Genomic DNA, 18,505 nt, shown 5'->3' with positions numbered 1-18,505 from the left:
GTGTTGAGCTTGGAATCAAACATACAGGTGCTAACATTTTTGATGTTGATTTATATCTTCAGCAAGCTACTTCATAACTGGGACTTTGTTTTCTCATCTGTAATTTGGGCCTAGTAGAATCTAGCTCATAGAATTGTTAAATGAGAGATTGCTTATAAAGAATGCAAGTCTGGTATGGTGAGGCACACCTATAATTCCAGCACTCAGGAGGCTAAAGCAGGAGGATCACTGCAGGTTTAAGGCTAATTTGGGCTACATAAGCATAGTGAATTCAAAGTGAGCCTGAAGTACACACTGAGACCCTGACCCAAAAACCTGAAAAAAAATTTAGAAGAGTGATTGGGTTATAATAGTCCATCATTAAATAGTAATTGTTATTATCTTTATTGTTTTTGCTATTACTTTGAACACACAGTATTTGAAAACCTGGAATGTTGAAGAATGACTCCAGAATTTTCCCTTCTGAAACTCACAATTTCATTCATCTAAAGTGATCAAATTAACACACATGAAAAGAAACAATTAACATAGAATTAAATATAAATTAATTTATTATCAATTATTAGAACCATAAGCCTCCAGGAAGTGACAGAAATGGAAAAATAAAGGCCTGACTTGGACCTTACTGTGTGGCTAAGGCTGTAAGAAGCAGAGAGCTCCAAGATGATTCTGTGAAATTGGTCCCCATTTTATAGTCCTGGGGAGCTGAGTCCCTGAAGGCTCTCCAACAGTGATGCATCCTCTTCCCAGCCTTTCTGATTGCAATCACATCTCTTTGAAAGAGGAGAAATGATTCTTGCTCCATTCAAACAACCACTTAGCCCTTCATCAATAAGTAGGATCCAGTTTTAAAAGAAGCACAGGTTTAAAAAAACCCCAGAAATTTTTAATAGGGCAGAAAAGCTCTGCTGAAGTAGTCTTGCAGGAAGCATCCGTGTTGAGATTCAGATGTGTACCTGGCACCCGTTCAAGGGTAAGGTGCTCAGCCAGAGGTTTTTGAGTAGTTCAACTGTAAAAAAACTGGTATTAATTTTTTCTCCTAGAAAAAAGTGTATGCTACATCTCCTAGTTTTATAAACATAGTTCTAACATTTAATAGTATATGCTCAGACTGCAAAAGCCAGAGGGACTTAATTTATAGTAAGATTTAAAACTTGTGCATTTCTACTCTCTCATTTTCTCTACCCTCCCCACATGATCATCACTAAAGATCATAAGCGCATTGATAATGCAATGAACACACCCTGAATTTCAAGCCCTTTCAGGTTTATATTTATTTCTTTCCTCTAGTGGTAGGTAAGAACAGAATTTCTACCAGTAGTTTCATTCCAATAGCTAAAGAGTCTTAAGTTGTCAAATGCTAAGAAAATGCCTATGAAAAATGAAGTTTGGATTTTTTCCTCTAACCTCAATTTTGATAGCTGAGAGACAAACTCAAGCACTAGACACTTTGCAGGTTGTCTGAAGGACTTTTTTCATGATGTGTAAGTGAGGAAAATGGTGAGGCTTGAAGAGGTTCTCAAGAATAATCCACCACTTTCCAGGAGAACCCAGCAGATCCTGAAATCCTGTTATGTCATGTCATGAAGGACATGACAATAAAAATTTTTCAAATGATAAATAAATAGAATAGGGTTCTTGTTTTCTCCTATTGTTAGAGAGCCAATTGTCATCAGAGATGGGTAGATTTTTATCATTACCTCACCTGAAAAAGAACATTTTTCATTCAACAAATATTTATTGAAAAGTCATTTTGAATTGGGCATCATGATAGACTTTTGGAATAGAATTTTATAAACCAATCATAGTTCCTTCCTTTCCAGTTTACTGTCTAGTGGGAAGGCCTTCCCATGCAAGTAAAGAAGTCACATAATTACCAGGGAGGGAAGGTCCTTCTGCAAACAGCATGACACTTTTTCAAGAGATAACACTGATACAGATCTGACAGGTGTGAAGCCAGCCACTGTAAGCAGGGGAAGAATCCAAAGTGGAGAATCCAAATTGCTTCCAGGAAACTCCAGAATACAGCTCTTATCTCAATTTGCCCTTATAGTTTTAAACTGTTGCAAATCCTTTTTGTGCCTTTTTCTGCAAAAACTTCAGGGGACAGAACTTTTCATTCAAAGAAGCAGGATAATTTATAAAAGGTCTGTGTTTAAACAAGTAAACTGGAGATTTAGTCTGTGTCGCCTGCCTGTCAAGCATGAGGTCATGAGTTTGATCCCAGGTCCAAAAAAAAAAAAAAAAAACCAAACAAACAAACAAACAAAAAAAACCCCAACCAACCAACCAAACAAACAAAACAAAAAACAAGTAAATATCAGATGTTAAGTTGGAAAATGCCTTAATGTTGCAGCTACCAGTATGGAATCTTTTAACACAATTCTATGCTCAGCCCATTTCCTGGGATAGGATGGGAAAGGGAGGCAGGGTAGCTCACGGACCCAGAAAAGAGTCTGGGATGATAGGGAAAAGACTGTATCCAAGGGATCTAAGAAAGAACAAGCAAGGTGTGGTCCAGAGTGGCCTTGACATCAGAGAAGTCAGAGAAACAAGTACACAGAGACAGGTAGTACAGAAGGTGGAGGGGCACATGAGCAGGAAGCCAGGCCACAGAGCTCTGTGAGACACCAGGCAGGGAGGCACACCGCAGAGCCGTCAGTAGGACCAGTCTTTGAATCTTCTGGGCTTAGGAAGGAGGCAGATGCAGGCAAAGTCAAGCTTCATTCTAGGGGCTGGGTTACCATGCAAAGCACCAGGACAGAGTCTTGCACACATTTCAAGGTGGGGTCCCACTGAATTACAATGAGATGTAGATGAATAAAGCTACTTCCACTAATATATATGATTTTTACAAGTACACTTAAGGCCTTAAAACAAAGGAATACCATTAAGTGAGAGCCCCAATCATCTCATCAAGACACTGTGGTAGGTAGGGAGATCATTTTTGATGTGGGACTGAATACTACTCTGCAGTCATTGGAAGCCAGCAAACTATCTCCTTCGTGCTGACACTGGGAAGGCCATGGTTTGGAAGAAAGACTCAAGACCCCTCAATCCCTCCAACATAGTTGAGTTTTCCATCTCCCTGATTCAAGATGCTTTTGGGACTGGATACATTTACCTGCTCACACACATTTTCTTGGAGTAAAAGACTCAAGAAGGTAGTTATTGCCTACTTTCATTGTGGAGAATGTTCACCCCCACATGAGTGAGACAGGGCAATAGGGTGAGAGACACTCCCAAAGTGGGGGACACACTCCTTTCCCCCCTCAATTTTTTTTATTAGTATATGTTTGCAGAACAGCCTTCTAGAACTGTTCATTGCCCTAAGCTCTGCATCCTGGCCAAGGCTAAAATCCCCTCTGGCATCAGCTGCAGTTCAATAAAGGGGAGATTCTGGACAGGGAGAGAAGATATTTTATGGTTTCCTGGTTTTTTTTTTTTTCTTAAAATAGGATGAAATATAACCTGGAGTGGTTGAAGTTTACAAATGTTTAAAATTGCAGATTCAGAAACCAATATAAAAACCTGAATAGGGTAACAGATGCCTGAGAAAAGTCAATTTTCAAAATTCACTATTTTAATAATAATAACCAAATCAGAGCTGTTGAGTGCTCACTATTTCCTATGTATTGGGCTAGGAGATTTTAATGAATTATCATATCATCCTTACAAATCCAGTTAAGTCACTGACTCTGTTTTATAGATGAGGAAAATGAGATATAAGAAATATTCAATAACTTAAACAACTAGTAAGTAGTAGGGCCAGCCCTTATTGCTCTGCTTACATTATGCCTCTACTAAATGCATATTATATATTCTTAAGTAAAAGGAAAGATTCACAATTGTATGTACAATATGATTATGGTATATAAAAGTATGAATTTATAAGAACAAGGACTTGCAAGAAACAAACAAAAATAAAAGCAATGTGCCTGTTTGATGGCTGCTGGAGATGCTCTCATTCTCTTTGTGAACTATCTTCATGGTATCATGTTATTTTTAAAATTAAAAATTTAAAAAGATATTTATATTCAAGCTTTGGGCTAAATTTGGTGTCCCCCTGGGGTGGCTGCCAGGAGCTGCCTCTCTATTTCTGCAGAACTCATGCTTGGGAAAAATTTTCTTTCCTTGGGCTCTGACTGCCACCCTTAAATGGAATAAAGTTAGCAGGAGGCACCCATTTCAGGTCCAGACTGCTGACTGGGACAGTGAGCGGCTGCCAGCTGTTTCCTCTGGAAATGGAGAGGAACTGGCGTGAGTGTGGGAAGCATGAGATTCTGCCCGCCTTCACTGAGGAGAATGTCCACCCCACGAGTGAGACAGGGCAATGGGCGAGACACTCGCAGAGGGAGGGACACACTCCTTTCCCCTCCGATTGTTTTTATTAGTACATGTTTGCAGAGCATAATGATTACATTCCTTGTGTGGAGTTTGCACATGTGTACAACACATTTTAATTCTTTTTCATCCATTTCTCTTCCCTTCTCTTCCTTTTTGCTCTATGTCTTGATCCTTTTCCCTTTTGCAAAAGGTCTATCTCTTTATTTCATCTTATCTAAATTTTATTTTGCTCTTTATTTATATTTTAGGTCTTATATAAGAGAAATTACACAATATTTAAGTTTATGGATCTGATTAATTTCCACTTACCATTATGGCCTCAAGGTGCATCCATTTTCCCACAAATGACTTGTTTATCTTTCTTTATGGCAGAGTAGTACTCCACTGTGTGTAAGTACCACATTTTCTTTATCCATTCACCTGTTGATGGGCATATAGATCACATCCAAGATTTATTTGAATTGTGCAGTATAAACATGGGTATGCATATATTACTGTAATACGTTGTCTTCAGTTCTTTCAGGAAGATTCCTATAAAGGGAATAGCTAATCCAACTGAAATTTCTGGTTTTAGGTTTTTTTTTTTTTTTTTTAGGAATCTCCATACTGATTTCCATAACAGTTGTATTACTTTACATTTCCACCAACAATGCTCCACCAATATTCCTCTGCAGCCTCACCAGCATTTTTTACTGTTTGGTTTCTTAATGATAGTCATTCTTTCTGGAGGATGATACAATCTCAGTGTGGTTTTAATGTGCATTTCTGTGATGGGCAGGCATGTTAAAAAATTTTTCATGTGTTTATTGACATTTGTATGTTTTCTGAGAAATGTCTATTCATTTCAGTTACCCAATATTTGATTGTTTTTAAAAAATTTTTTGGAGAGTCTAGTCTTTTTGAATTCTACATATATCCTATATTTTAGTCTTCTGTCTGAAGAATAGATGGGAAAATTTTTTCTCACTCTATTTATCCCTTCACTTTATTGGTCATTTCATGTGCTGCCCAGAAGTGTTTTAATTTGATATGATTGCATTTGCTGATTCTTGATACTATTTCTTTTACAACTGGAGTTCTGTTCAGAAAGTCCTTGCCCATGTCCACATCTTCAAGAGTTTTACCTATTTTGTCTCCAAGCAGATTAAGTGTTTCTGCATCAACATTTAGAACTTCATTCCATTTTTATTTTAGTGTAGTACTTGGTGAGTTATATGGATGTAGATTCAACCTGCTACATGTCTTCTCAGCACTGTTTATAATAGGGGCTATCTTTGGGAGGGACACTCCTAACACAATGATATCATAATCACTGTGCACAGAACCAATCAGAAGAGTGCTATTTTAGACAAATCAGAAACTTGCTATTTTCAGCCCTTCACTTGAATCTGGTGCTGTTCAAAGGATCAGTTATAACATGTTCTTTTCAATCTTTTATTTGCATATGGAACAACTCAAAAGACACTAACTTTGATCTTTCATTTACATGTAACAAGAAACAAATGAGTTTTTGATAGAACAGTTTACATATATATGATACCAACTAAGGATTTGATAGGATGATGTTCTCAATGTCTAATTTACATAAAAGACAGATAACCGGGAATTTTTGATACAAAAAAATCCCTTCTCTTTCTCCTTTGGGCTGTAGTGAGCCCTTTCACCAGCCCACACATATGCTACATTTGAATGCTACAAAAGAATGTACTTCTTTTCTGTGTTCAATAAATGTACATTTTGCTTTTTCTGTATCTTTTGACTAATTCTTTGTTCAAGACACCAAATATGGGAGCCTGCACCTGGTAACGTGAGGTCAAGGCCTTTGGCAGATACTGTTTAGCATAAGTGCTCCATGTGGTAATGGGAGGAAAGGGCATTGCAGGCTGTCTGATCCTGGGATGAACCTGGGAGAGAGGAGTTCAGGAGGAACTTGATAGAGTAGTTTTGAAAGAGGAGTAAGATTTTATTATGTTAAAGGAAGAGACTTATGAGAGAAAACATCACAGATTAAAACTAACAAATAAATGTCAGCTACAGAACTGCATGGTTTATTTCAGGAGTAAGGAGCAACCTTGAGGGGCAGTTGTAGGACATAAGGCTAGAAAGTAAGACAAACGGACTTTCAGAGAGTTCTGAAACTGACTTTCTGAGGGTAGACATCCTGTCTAAGGGTGGCAGTCATGAGCTAGGGATACATGTAGAGCTTTGACCCCTGGGACCTGAGGCCTGGGACCTGGGGAGGTATGGGGGTAGAGGTTGGTGACAGAAGAAATTCAGGGACAATAAGAGGTTTTAAGTCTGTGACCATTTATTTATTTATTCAACAAAACATTTTTTTTTCAACAAAAACAAGATGCAGAGCTGTTTTGTGCTTCATACATACCAGGACCAGGAATTCAGAGACAAAAGCTGTGAGAAGGCCAATGATCATTAGGAAGTACAGGGATTATGGACATATCAGGCCCCCTTTAAAGCCTTTCTTCAGGTCCTCTCAGCCTTACCTGCCCTCTGTCCAGCACTGTAACAGTTCAGCTGGACTGGCAACTTGATTGGCTTGCAACCCGCCTAGGGGATTAGTAAAGCATTCTTCTAGTGTGTCTGTGTGGGCTATGAAGGTGTGACCCTGGGTGCTGTGTTTGGCCCCTGACCTGACCCTCTTGGGCGCTGTTCCACTGTTCTGCTTCCCAGCCACTACGAAGCGAGCACTTTGCTTCACCATGTCACTCTGCCATAATGTTTTTGCCTTGAAAACAGCTGAGCATATACTAACTCCTCAGAAACTGTGAGCCAAGTTAAACCTCTCCTTCTTGAATTTGTTGGTGTTGGGGACTTTGTCCTAGAGGTGAGAAAGCTGATTGATATGAACACATAGTGTATAGCTACACAATGATTTATACCAAGACCTCCCTAAAAAGTGGTGGATCTGTAGGCTCTGCTTTGCAAGTGCTACCGTGCCTCTACACTTCCCTTCTGAGTGGGGCCTCATACTCCTACCCACAATTCTGATATCCTCTTGCCAGGTTTTGTTTAAATTTATAATGACAAAAGAAATTAAATGGAGAAAGAAGTGCTTCCTCCTAGTTAATCAAATACTTCATTGTTGCTAAATTACTTCTCTTCCTGCCCATCCTTGAAACAGTCTTAAGGTTTTAGTAAGACAAAATTACCACACATATATGCACACATATTGAGTCCTTTTAACATTTATAGCCAGTGTGTTGCACATGCCTATAATTCCAGCACTTGGATGGCCAAGGCAGGAGGATTACCATGAATTTGAACCTATTCTGGGCTCCATAGTGAGTTCAAGGCTGGCTTGAGTCACATGATGAGACCCTGTCTCAAAAAAACCAACTAATCAACCAATCAGCCAACAACATATTATCTTAACATTTATAGGAGCCCTTTGCCAAAATGGTATTCTGGAACTGGAAGGCAGCCTAGGAAAGCAGGTGGCCTTTCTCACCCATGTTGGGCTCCGGCAAGACAGCTGAGTGGATGGAAGTGCTGGGTTCAGGACAGCGTGGGCACTTCAGCTAGTTTGGGAGAGTAAAATCTGCTCTCAGACGGCTGCGGCTGGGAACTGTCAGGGTACAGATTGAGCTGCTGTGTGTGGCAGCTTAGTTTTCAAAGGGAAACACTCAGGCTTTTCAAATATACACTCTTTCTGCTTCTTTTTCTTGGCACCTACTTAGATCTTGCTGTTCCAAGCCCAAGTTCCTTCTCACCAGCAGAGCACTGGGTCATGGGTTATACGTGCAAGACTTGTCTTCCCCAGTAAACCCTGGAATGTCAGAGAGTACATCTGACGTTTCTTTTTTGTTGCCCTCTCCCCATAGCACATGAGCCACTGATTTTAGAACTAAGAAAGAATGCTAGCAATAAAACTTAACTCTTGCTTTCTGGGGAACTTAGCTCTGCAGAAGCAAGATTTCTAGAACCTCAGGGCTGAGTAGGCTTCCACCTTAACTTCTCAGTTGCTTCCCTGATCTCTGTACTGCCTGACTTCTTTTTTTATTTTAAAAAGTAAAACAGAAAAAAAGGATAGGAATGATACAGAATTTTAAAAAACAGTAAGAAATTAACACTAGTTAATATATTGCATGTTGTTATCTTAGAAATAGTTGTTCAGATAACATGATCTAGGCACAAAAATCATCAGTCAAACAATGACAGCACAAACATCTTTTTGTTGAACGAACAGAGGTTGATATTATAGTTATCTGCTTTTTTTTTTTTACTACTGGCAAAGCAGCAAAGTAATTATGTTTAGTTGATCTGTTTTCACAGATCTAAGGTCAAAATCCAGCTTTGCTACTTTTAGTAACCTCTTTGAACTCCTATTTCCTTGTCTGTAACATGGCAAAATAATATCCTGCTCAGTGTTTCTGTAAAGTATAAAATGTTTAGTAGTATAATTATCTGTTTAGCATATATCCACATTTACTAACTCTGTTAAATTGTCAAAGAGAACAGTTTGAGATGTCAGTGATTGATCACCTTTGTGTCTAGATTTTATAACCTGAATAACTAAGATAACAGCATGAGATATATTAACTAATGTTAATTCCCTACTTTTTTTTTGAAATTTGGAATCATTTCTATCCTTTTCTCTGTTTTGTTTTCTAAAATAAAAAAGTATAAAATGTTTAGCTAAATAAATAGTATCTGATAGAGTTATTTCCATTAATAATCGTAAGACGGGATATGAAAGGTTTTGGCCCAGACAGGACACTGTAGCCAGGAAAGCCACAACCAGAAGCAGGAAGCCCCATCTTGCCCTGCCCCTAGGAAGTTACCTGTGACGCCATCTTCCCGCCCCTGGGAATTTACATATGGCGCCAAACCTAGGACCAATGGGCTACCTGTGTATCCGTAATGCCCGCCTTAGGTTCCACCCCAAACCGAGGCTATTTACAGGCCCCCACGCCACGTGTCCGCGGGAGAGATCGCCGGACGCCAGCGGTGGGGTGCCAGTCATCTCTCTCCGTGTTCTCAGAATAAAGGCCGCTTTTTATTTTATATTTCTCATCTTTTGTTAATATTTTTCATCTTTTGAAAATAACTCTATCAGTATCAACTAATTGTTTAACAAATATTGGCTATTCTTATGCCATTGCCAGTATATCCTAGCCTATCCAGAATGTTTGTTAAATCAGGCAAAGTGGTTGTCTTAGTTACTTTTTACTCATGGCTGAGACAAAATACCTGAAGCCCAAAGTTGGGAAAGAAAAGGTTTATTTCTTACAGTTTTTGGAGTTTTCAATCTGTACTCAGTTTGCTCCAAGGCAGGCTGGCATGGCTGGGCCACAGTTCATGGCAGCTGCAAACAGCAAGCAGGAAACAGCAAAGAGCAAGACATACCTTCTTCCTGCCATTACATCACATCCTGGCTCCACCCCTATGTGGGTGGAGCACTGACACCATCAATCCAAGCACTAGACAATGAACCATCACAAATGCACAATGCAAACTCATGAGGCCTGGGGGCCACAGACTATCCCAGAACTTTGTGAGGCTGAGGCAGTAGGATCACAAATTCAAGCCAAGCCTGGACAACTTGGTAACAGCAAGATTCTAATTCAGAATGAAAAATAAAATGAGGGTTGGGAATTTAGCTCAGCGTGAAGCCCCTGAATTTAATCCCTGTAGTTCCACCACCACCAAAAAGTTTTTATTTTTTATTTGAACAATTTTTGATGAAATATTTGTTCCTTCTTACAGTTTCATTCTTCTGTGAGTTCACCTAAAGCCATGTAGAATGTTAAAGAACTTGGTTGTTTCAGCTGCCTCTGAAATATTTGCTGCATGAATGAAACAACAGCAATCTGCCATAATAAATTGCTTTTATCACTATTCTATTTCAGAAGCTAAGAAAACAAGAGTGATTTTCCCAAAGCCTCAGAGCGAGTTAGTGAAAAAAATCTGTAACAGTCCCATGTCTCCTCCCTAGTCTGATGCTCTGCTTCACAACAGGTCGTTTTAATGAGATTCTTTTCTCTTCATGTTAGTGGGTCAGAGAGGAAGATACATATTCGTAGATGAATGTAGACAGTGGCCTATGGTAAGAGGCCCCCAATTTCTCCTGAATACATATTCTCATGCCACAACGGAAGGGTGAAAGAAGAGTAATAGTATTGAACTGCAAGTATATTGAAGGGACACAGTTGGTCCTTCAGTTCTATACAATGCCTTACATCAGAACCACATATTCTGCAAACAGAGAGCTTGTCCTGTTGGGTTGATGGCCCAGTGTATGAGGTATACCAGTGGGAGTATCTGGAGGAATCAAGGACAATGCAAGGATCCTGAGCATCTGTGGAGACTGGGGGAAAGGCTGTTAGAAAAAGCACCTACTAATTCCATGAGAGGATGGATTTATCATAGGCTGAACCTTACTCTTTCATTCCGTATCAGATATAATATATAGAACATTTGAATTCCACCCATCCATAAAACACTGGAAAGAAAACTCTGTATGGACTAGAAATAAAGTTATCACCTGAAAAAAAGAGGAAAAGATAATATACAAAGAAAATCCATAATCATAGGCAAGTACGGGAGCCTCATTTATGAGCAGAGATAACACATGAGCATCATGAAGACCATAGTTTCATCACTCTGGAAAAGAGACAGAAACCATTGCTGTATTTGGGGGCCATTATCAGCAAAGGAGCTGAATCAGAATTCCTGATTAAGCTGATATCTAAAAGAGGAGCTTAGAAGGAGACATGTTCTTCCTCCCAGAATTTCATGCAGAAATAAGATGCCTATCAGTAGCTAGGGAAGAAAAGTCACCTGAATAATGCTCAAGAATAAACCTTTGGTGTGAGTTTAGAGCTCACTGTTCTATTTTCTCAGATCCTGTCTTGAGCCAAGCTTCAAACAAGAGACCTGTTTGGATCCTGTGTATTAAAATGTCATGAAACACATGACAAAAATGAATAATGGAAACAGATTAAGATATGTGAATATTTTTAAAGCCATTATATACTTAAAATAGATAAATTGTATGGTAGGTGAATTGTATATCAATAATGACATAAAAATTGTAGTGGAAAATAAGGTCATAATTCTTAATAAAGCATATTAGGAAAACCAGTGTGATGCCTATCTATATCTGACAACCTGGAAGAACTAAATGTAACAAAATAAAAAAGAGTAATTTGAAAAAATATTTCAGGTATGTATGTTTAAAATAATGTTAGAGCAACCCAGCAGGGCACCCTTGGTGGCAGCCATGTAGGATTACATGGCTGGACTGCCCCAGGCAGGGACCCACCCAAGGCCCAGGTATGGACACACATACCAGCAGTTGGTAAATCAGATGCACCGACATTGTGCTTTGGCACAAACAGGTGGAATAGAAGGCAGCAGGGGCAACCACAATTATTTAAATAAAAAAATATATATACATATATATATATATATATATATATATGTAAACACACACACACACACACACACACACACACACACACACACACACACAAGGCTGGGGAAAACACCAGCAACAGAATGCCAATCCTAACCTTACATCCAGAGGCCAAGATCAACCCTTTACCCAGTACAAGTCCCACTGCAAATTGGCTGTAATAAACAGTACATTTCTGAGATCAGACTTGGACTTAGCACAGAACTGCAAACACCAGAGGACTTTTACTTCATTTACTTTTCTATGTTTATTTGATTGGTTTTCCTTTTTCTGTCCAGTAGAGGTTTTTTAAAATTTCAGTTTAATTTGGTTTTGCTTTATATTTTAGGGTTATTTTTGGTTTCTGTTTTTAGTCTATTTTCCTCTCTCTCTCTTTTCTCTCTTTAATGATTTAGATTTATTATCTTCCTTTATGTTTTCATCTACTTGTCTTCTAATTTTTTTTGCCAACTATCTTGTTTGATTTTTATGATACTTCCAAGTGAATAAACATTGGCTCTTCTCTGTCCATTTCACTTCAATACTTCTCTACTTTCTTTTCAGTTCTTTCCCTCTTCTGTCCTCCAGTTTCCCAGAGCTTGGGTCATGCTACCCAGCCTTTCTCCTACTATACTACTATATATTATCTCACTATCTTACCTCCAATCCCTCTTAATCTCTCCCCTCATAATAGGGTAAAATCACTCCACTAAAGGGAAAATTCATTGCATACAGCTTCCTGGTATGCTCTGGTTTCTGTTATACAACTGTAGAATTTACTCCTCTGGTTAAAAGTATCAGGCTAATAGTCACTACAGTTTGTCAGTAGCCAGGCTGTGCTCGACACTAGTTTTATTGTTAAATGTAGACATTGGCCAGGAAGCCATATCTGCTGTAATCAGTTTTCTTTCCTGTATGATAACACTCTGAGTATATGGGATCATTATCATCACCATAATCCAGTACCAAAGGACTGGATACTGAGTCAAATACATAACAACTTTTGATCCTCAGCATATTAGGAAGGTAAGTTCTTCAGATAAACCCCAAAACTAAGAACCACCTACATCTAGAAGATAACACTGTGAAACAGTCATTTCTTAGGGAAGCCTCAATACTAGGAATAAAACTATCTACCATAAGAAACCTATAAGCATCAACATAGAAAGCAAAACAATACAAAAAATATAAATCAGGATATGACATGACACAGAAACAAAATGCAATCCCACAATTCCAGCCCACCCAGGACAAGCACAGAGCACAATAAGATAGAGTAAATCAGAAACCAACACTGGAACTTTCTGAAATGATATCATCAGAAACAAATGAAAGAGGCTATAGAATAAATAATCTCTGAGGTGCAAAAAAGTAATGACAAATCAATGACATTGAAGCAGACATGGATAAAAACAATAGATAATCCCAGGAAAACGGTGGAAAGCACAAAAACTCAATATAGGCAATAAATAGAATCAATGAAACACTTATAAGCAGAATGCAGGAGATTAAAAACTCCATTGAAATTAGACAGAACACATTGGATGAAGGCAAAGATAGAATATCAAATCTAGCTGCTGCTGCCTCTCCCGCCCATGGCCCAACTACCACCGCAGGGGACTGGAAGGTGCGCATCCAGCTGAGCGGAGGCCGGCCTTGCTGCTGCCTCTCCTGCCCGGGGCCCATATTGCCATCCCTGGGGACTGGAAGGTGCGCATCCAGCTGAGTGGAGGTGACTCTGGTCCGGCCCTGAAACTGTGCAAATTGAGGAAGCTTTAGGTCTACCTGAGAGGTGCCTGGCAAGCCTCTTTTAATCCAGGGGCTCCGCTGCCCAAGGAGGGAGCTACTACAAGAGGAGTCCCAAGAGCCCAGGACATAAAGAGTCAATTTACAACACAACCAGGGGAAACTCTGAAACAACACTTGAAACACAGTAATATAGGAAAATGACAAAACGAAAGACCAAAATGCAATCTCAAACACCCAACCCATCCCCCCAAGAAAGCCTAGGAGCCATGTACATAGAAGAAAATACATGCCATATACCTGAAATACCTGAAACAATAGTAACAGAAATAAAGAAGCAGCTCTGGGAAGCTTTGAAGGAATTCAAACTAGAAATAATGTATCAGGTAAAAGAAGAAATAATAAAAGAAATGAAGGAGATGCTGAACATATCTAAAGAAGACACAGCTAAAAAATTGGAGGAACTAAACAAAAGGATAGAACCTCTGGATGAACAATATAAGAAACAAACAGAATATATAAAACAGATGCAAAGAGATATACACGAAATCAAAAGCAACATTGAAAGTTGTAAAAACCGCCTGAATGAATGTGAAGATAGAATTTCGGACCTCGAAGACAAGATTGCAGCCAGGGAACAGGAAAGGAAAGATCTTTTAAAAATAACAAGAAATCAAGAAATAACAATACAACACCTGCAAGATGACGCAAAGCAAAACAACATCAGGTTGATAGGGATAAATGAAAAAGAAGGAGACAATACAAAGGATGTCAAGAGGATATTTAGAGAATTGCTGAAAACTTCCCAAAAATGAAATTGGAAGCTGATATCAGGATCAATGAGGCATATAGAATTCCAAATAGCCATAACCAAAATAAAACTACACCCAGACGTATAATAATCACCATTCCAGAAATCGAACAAAGGAATAGAATATTAAAAGCTGTCAGAGATAAAAGACAGATTACCTATAAAGGAAAACCTATCAGAATCACAGAAGACTTCTCAACACAAACAATAAAGGCAAGAAGAGCATGGAGTGAAGTATTTCAGACCCTAAAGGAAAATGATTTCCAACCTAGACTGATGTACCCTGCAAAACTGTCCTTCAAAATTGATGGAGAAATAAGATACTTCCACGACAAAGAACAGCTGAAGAAATTCATGATCACCAAGCCAATCCTGCAAAGAATACTGAAAGACAATCTAGATACACTTAAGAAAAAACCACTTAACAAAGCAGACAATTAAATAGAACAGAAAGATAAAGATGCAACAGCAGAAACATAACATGTCACTAATAAACCAATATATAACACTTATAATCATTAACGTAAATGGTCTCAATGCACTAATTAAAAGAAATAGACTGGCAGAATGGATCAAGAAACAAAATTCAACCATATGCTGTCTACAAGAAATCCATCTAACCCAAAAGGAGGCTCACAGACTGAAAGTCAAAGAATGGAAAACAATACTTCATGCAACAGGAACCCAGAAAAAAGCAGGGGTAGCTGTTCTGTTTGCAAACAATGCGAACTTCAAACCAATAATGATCAGAAGAGACAAAGCAGGTCACTACATACTGGTTACAGGAAAACTTCAAGAGGAAGAGATAACTATCTTAAATATATATGCACCAAATTCCAAAGCACCCAGTTATATAAAACAAGTAATATCAGAAATGAAAAACCAAATTAGCAGTAATACAATTATAACAGGAGATTTTAACACACCATTGACACCAATGGACAGATCAACAGGACAGAAAATCAGCAAAGAGATAAAAGAACTGAATCACACCTCTGAACAAATGGAATTGATAGACATATACAGAGTATTCTGCCCAACAACAACAGAATACACATTTTTCTCAGCAGTACATGGGTCATTCTCTAAAATAGACCATATATTAACTCATAGAACATATTTAAAGAAATGCAAAAGAGTTGAAATAATTCCCTGCATGTTATCAGATCATAGCGCTATGAAATTAGTAATTAATGATAAAAGATACTGCAAAAATCCCATAAACACATGGCAACTGAATAACACACTCTTGAGTAATCAGTGGGTCACAGAGGAAATTAAAGAGGAAATTAAACAATACCTACAAACAAATGAAAACACAAATACAACTTACTGGAATGTGTGGGATGCAATGAAAGCTGCCCTCAGAGGGAGATTTATTGCACTGAGTTCCCACATCAGGAAAACAGAAAAAATACAAATAAATAACTTGATGCTACACCTCAAACAGCTAGAAAAAGAAGAGCAAGTCAAGCCCAAAGCCAAAAGAAGAGAGGAAATTATAAAAATCAGAGCAGAAATCAATGCAATAGAGACTAAGAAAACAATCCAAAGAATCAATGAATCAAAGAGTTGGTTCTTTGAAAGAATAAATAAAATTGATAAGCCCCTAGTCAACCTTATTTAAAAAAGGGAAGAAAAAGCTCAAATTCATGCAACAAGGAATGAAAAAGGTGAAATCACTACAGACCCAATAGAAATACAGAAGATCATCAACACCTATATCAAAAACCTCTACTCTCAAAGGTTAGATAACACAGAGAAATAGATTTCTAGAAGCATATGAAGTACCAAAGCTAGGTCAAGAAGAAGTAAAACTGCTGAATAACTCAATTTCTATTCATGAAATTGAAAATGTAATTAAGTCATTACCTATAAAGAAGAGCCCAGGCCCAGATGGATTCATGGCAGAATTCTACAAGAAATACAAAGAAGACCTAATGCCGACACTCCTCAAACTATTCAACGAAATTGAAAGGGAAGCAATCCTTCCTAAGTCATTCCTGGAAGCAAATATTACTCTAGTACCAAAACCTGAGAAAGACCCAACTGAAAAAGAGAACTACAAACCAATCTCCCTAATGAACACAGATGCAAAGATCCTCAATAAAATATTGGCAAATAGGATGCAGCAAGTCATCAAGAAGATTATACACCATGACCAAGTGGGATTCATTCCAGGTATGCAGGGATGGTTCAATATATGTAAATCAATAAATGTAATCCACCATATCAATAGAGTCAAAAGTAAGAATCACATGATCATTTCTATAGATGAAGAAAAAGCTTTTGATAAGGTACAACATTCATGTATGATAAAAACCTTACAGAAAATTGGAGTAGATGGTCTTTACCTCAACATAATAAAGGCCATCTATGACAAACCAACAGCCAGTATCATACTAAATGGCTAAAAATTGAAGGCCTTTACTTTAAAATCAGGCACAAGACAAGGATGTCCTCTGTCACTGCTCCTATTTAATATAGTACTGGAAATACTAGCCAGAGCAATTAGACATGAAAGAAAAATAAAAGGTGTAAAGATAGGAAAAGAAGAAGTTAAATTATCACTATTTGCAGAAGATATGATACTTTACATAGAAGACCCCCAAAACTCCATTGAAAGACTCCTAGATATAATAAATAAATTCAGCAATGTGGCTGGATACAAAATCAATACTCAAAAATCAATAGCATTCTTATATGCTAACAACAAAATCACAGAGAGAGAAATAAGAGAAGCCACACCCTTCACACTAGCAACCAAGAAAATGAAATATTTAGGAATTACTCTCACGAAAGAAGTGAAAGACCTATACAGGGAAAATTATAATACATTGAAAAATGAAATTGAAGATGATCTCAGAAAATGGAAAGACATCCCTTGCTCATGGATAGGAAGAATAAATATTGTGAAAATGGCCATTCTCCCAAAACTGTTATACAGATTTAATGCAATCCCAATAAAAATACCATCAACATACCTCATAGATCTTGAGAAATCAATCCTAAAATTCATCTGGAACCAGAAGAGACCTAGAATAGCAAGGACAGTTCTAAGCAACAAAGACAAGGAAGGAGGCATCACAATCCCTGACTTGAAGTTATACTACAAAGCAACTGTAGTAAAATCAACACGGTACTGGAATCAAAACAGAGCCGAAGACCAATGGAATAGATTAGAAGATACAACCACAACTACAAACACACTCAACCACCTCATCTTTGATAAAGGGGCCAAACAGGTTCACTGGAAGAATGACAGTCTCTTTAATAAATGGTGTTGGAAAAACTGGCTCTCCATATGCCGAAAACTAAAACTAGATCCATGCCTGTCACCATATACTAAAATAAAATCTAAATGGATCAAAGATCTAAATATTAAAACAGAAACACTAAATCTATTGGAAGACAAATTGGGTAAAAACCTTGAAGACATAGGGGTAGGTAGAGAATTCATGAACAAGACTCAAACTGTACGGGAAATACTTCCCAGAGTCAATAACTGGGATCACATCTTATTAAAAAATTTCTGTACATCGAAAGAAATCTCTAACATAGTGAAAAGAAAACCCACAAACTGGGAAAAAATCCTAGTGAACTGTCCCTCAGACAGAGGACTTCTGTCTAAAACATACAAAGAATTAAAAAAAAATCAGACTCCTAAAATTCAAAGACCCCATCCAAAAATGGGCATCGGAGATGAATAAACAATTTTCAGATGAAGAAATACAAACGGTAAATAAATATATGAAAAAATGTTCAGCATCACTAGTCATTAGAGAAATGCAAATTAAAACCAAACTGAGATTTCATCTCACTCCTGAAAGAATGGCCAAGATCAAGAAAACCACCAATAACAAATGCTGGAGAGGCTGTGGGGAAAAAGGAACTCTCCTTAACTGTTGGTGGGAGTGTAGACTTGTGCAACCATTGTGGAGGTCAGTCTGGAGATTTCTCAGAAAGCTGGAACTGGAAGCCCCATTTGACCCAGCTATTCCACTCCTAGGCATATTCCCAGAAGAACTGAAAGCATCATACCACAGTGATATATGTGCACCCATGTTTATAGCAGCACAATTTGTAATAGCCAGATCTTGGAAACAACCTAAGTGTCCATCAACTGAGGAATGGATAAAAAAGTTGTGGTATTTTTATACAATGGAGTACTACTCAGCTATAAAGAA

This window comes from Cavia porcellus, unplaced genomic scaffold, assembly GCF_034190915.1.
Source record: "Cavia porcellus strain 051 isolate PalLab524CR breed Dunkin Hartley unplaced genomic scaffold, mCavPor4.1 scaffold_1, whole genome shotgun sequence".
Classification (NCBI taxonomy): Eukaryota; Metazoa; Chordata; class Mammalia; order Rodentia; family Caviidae; genus Cavia; species Cavia porcellus.
Note: the sequence above shows the minus strand (reverse complement) of the source record.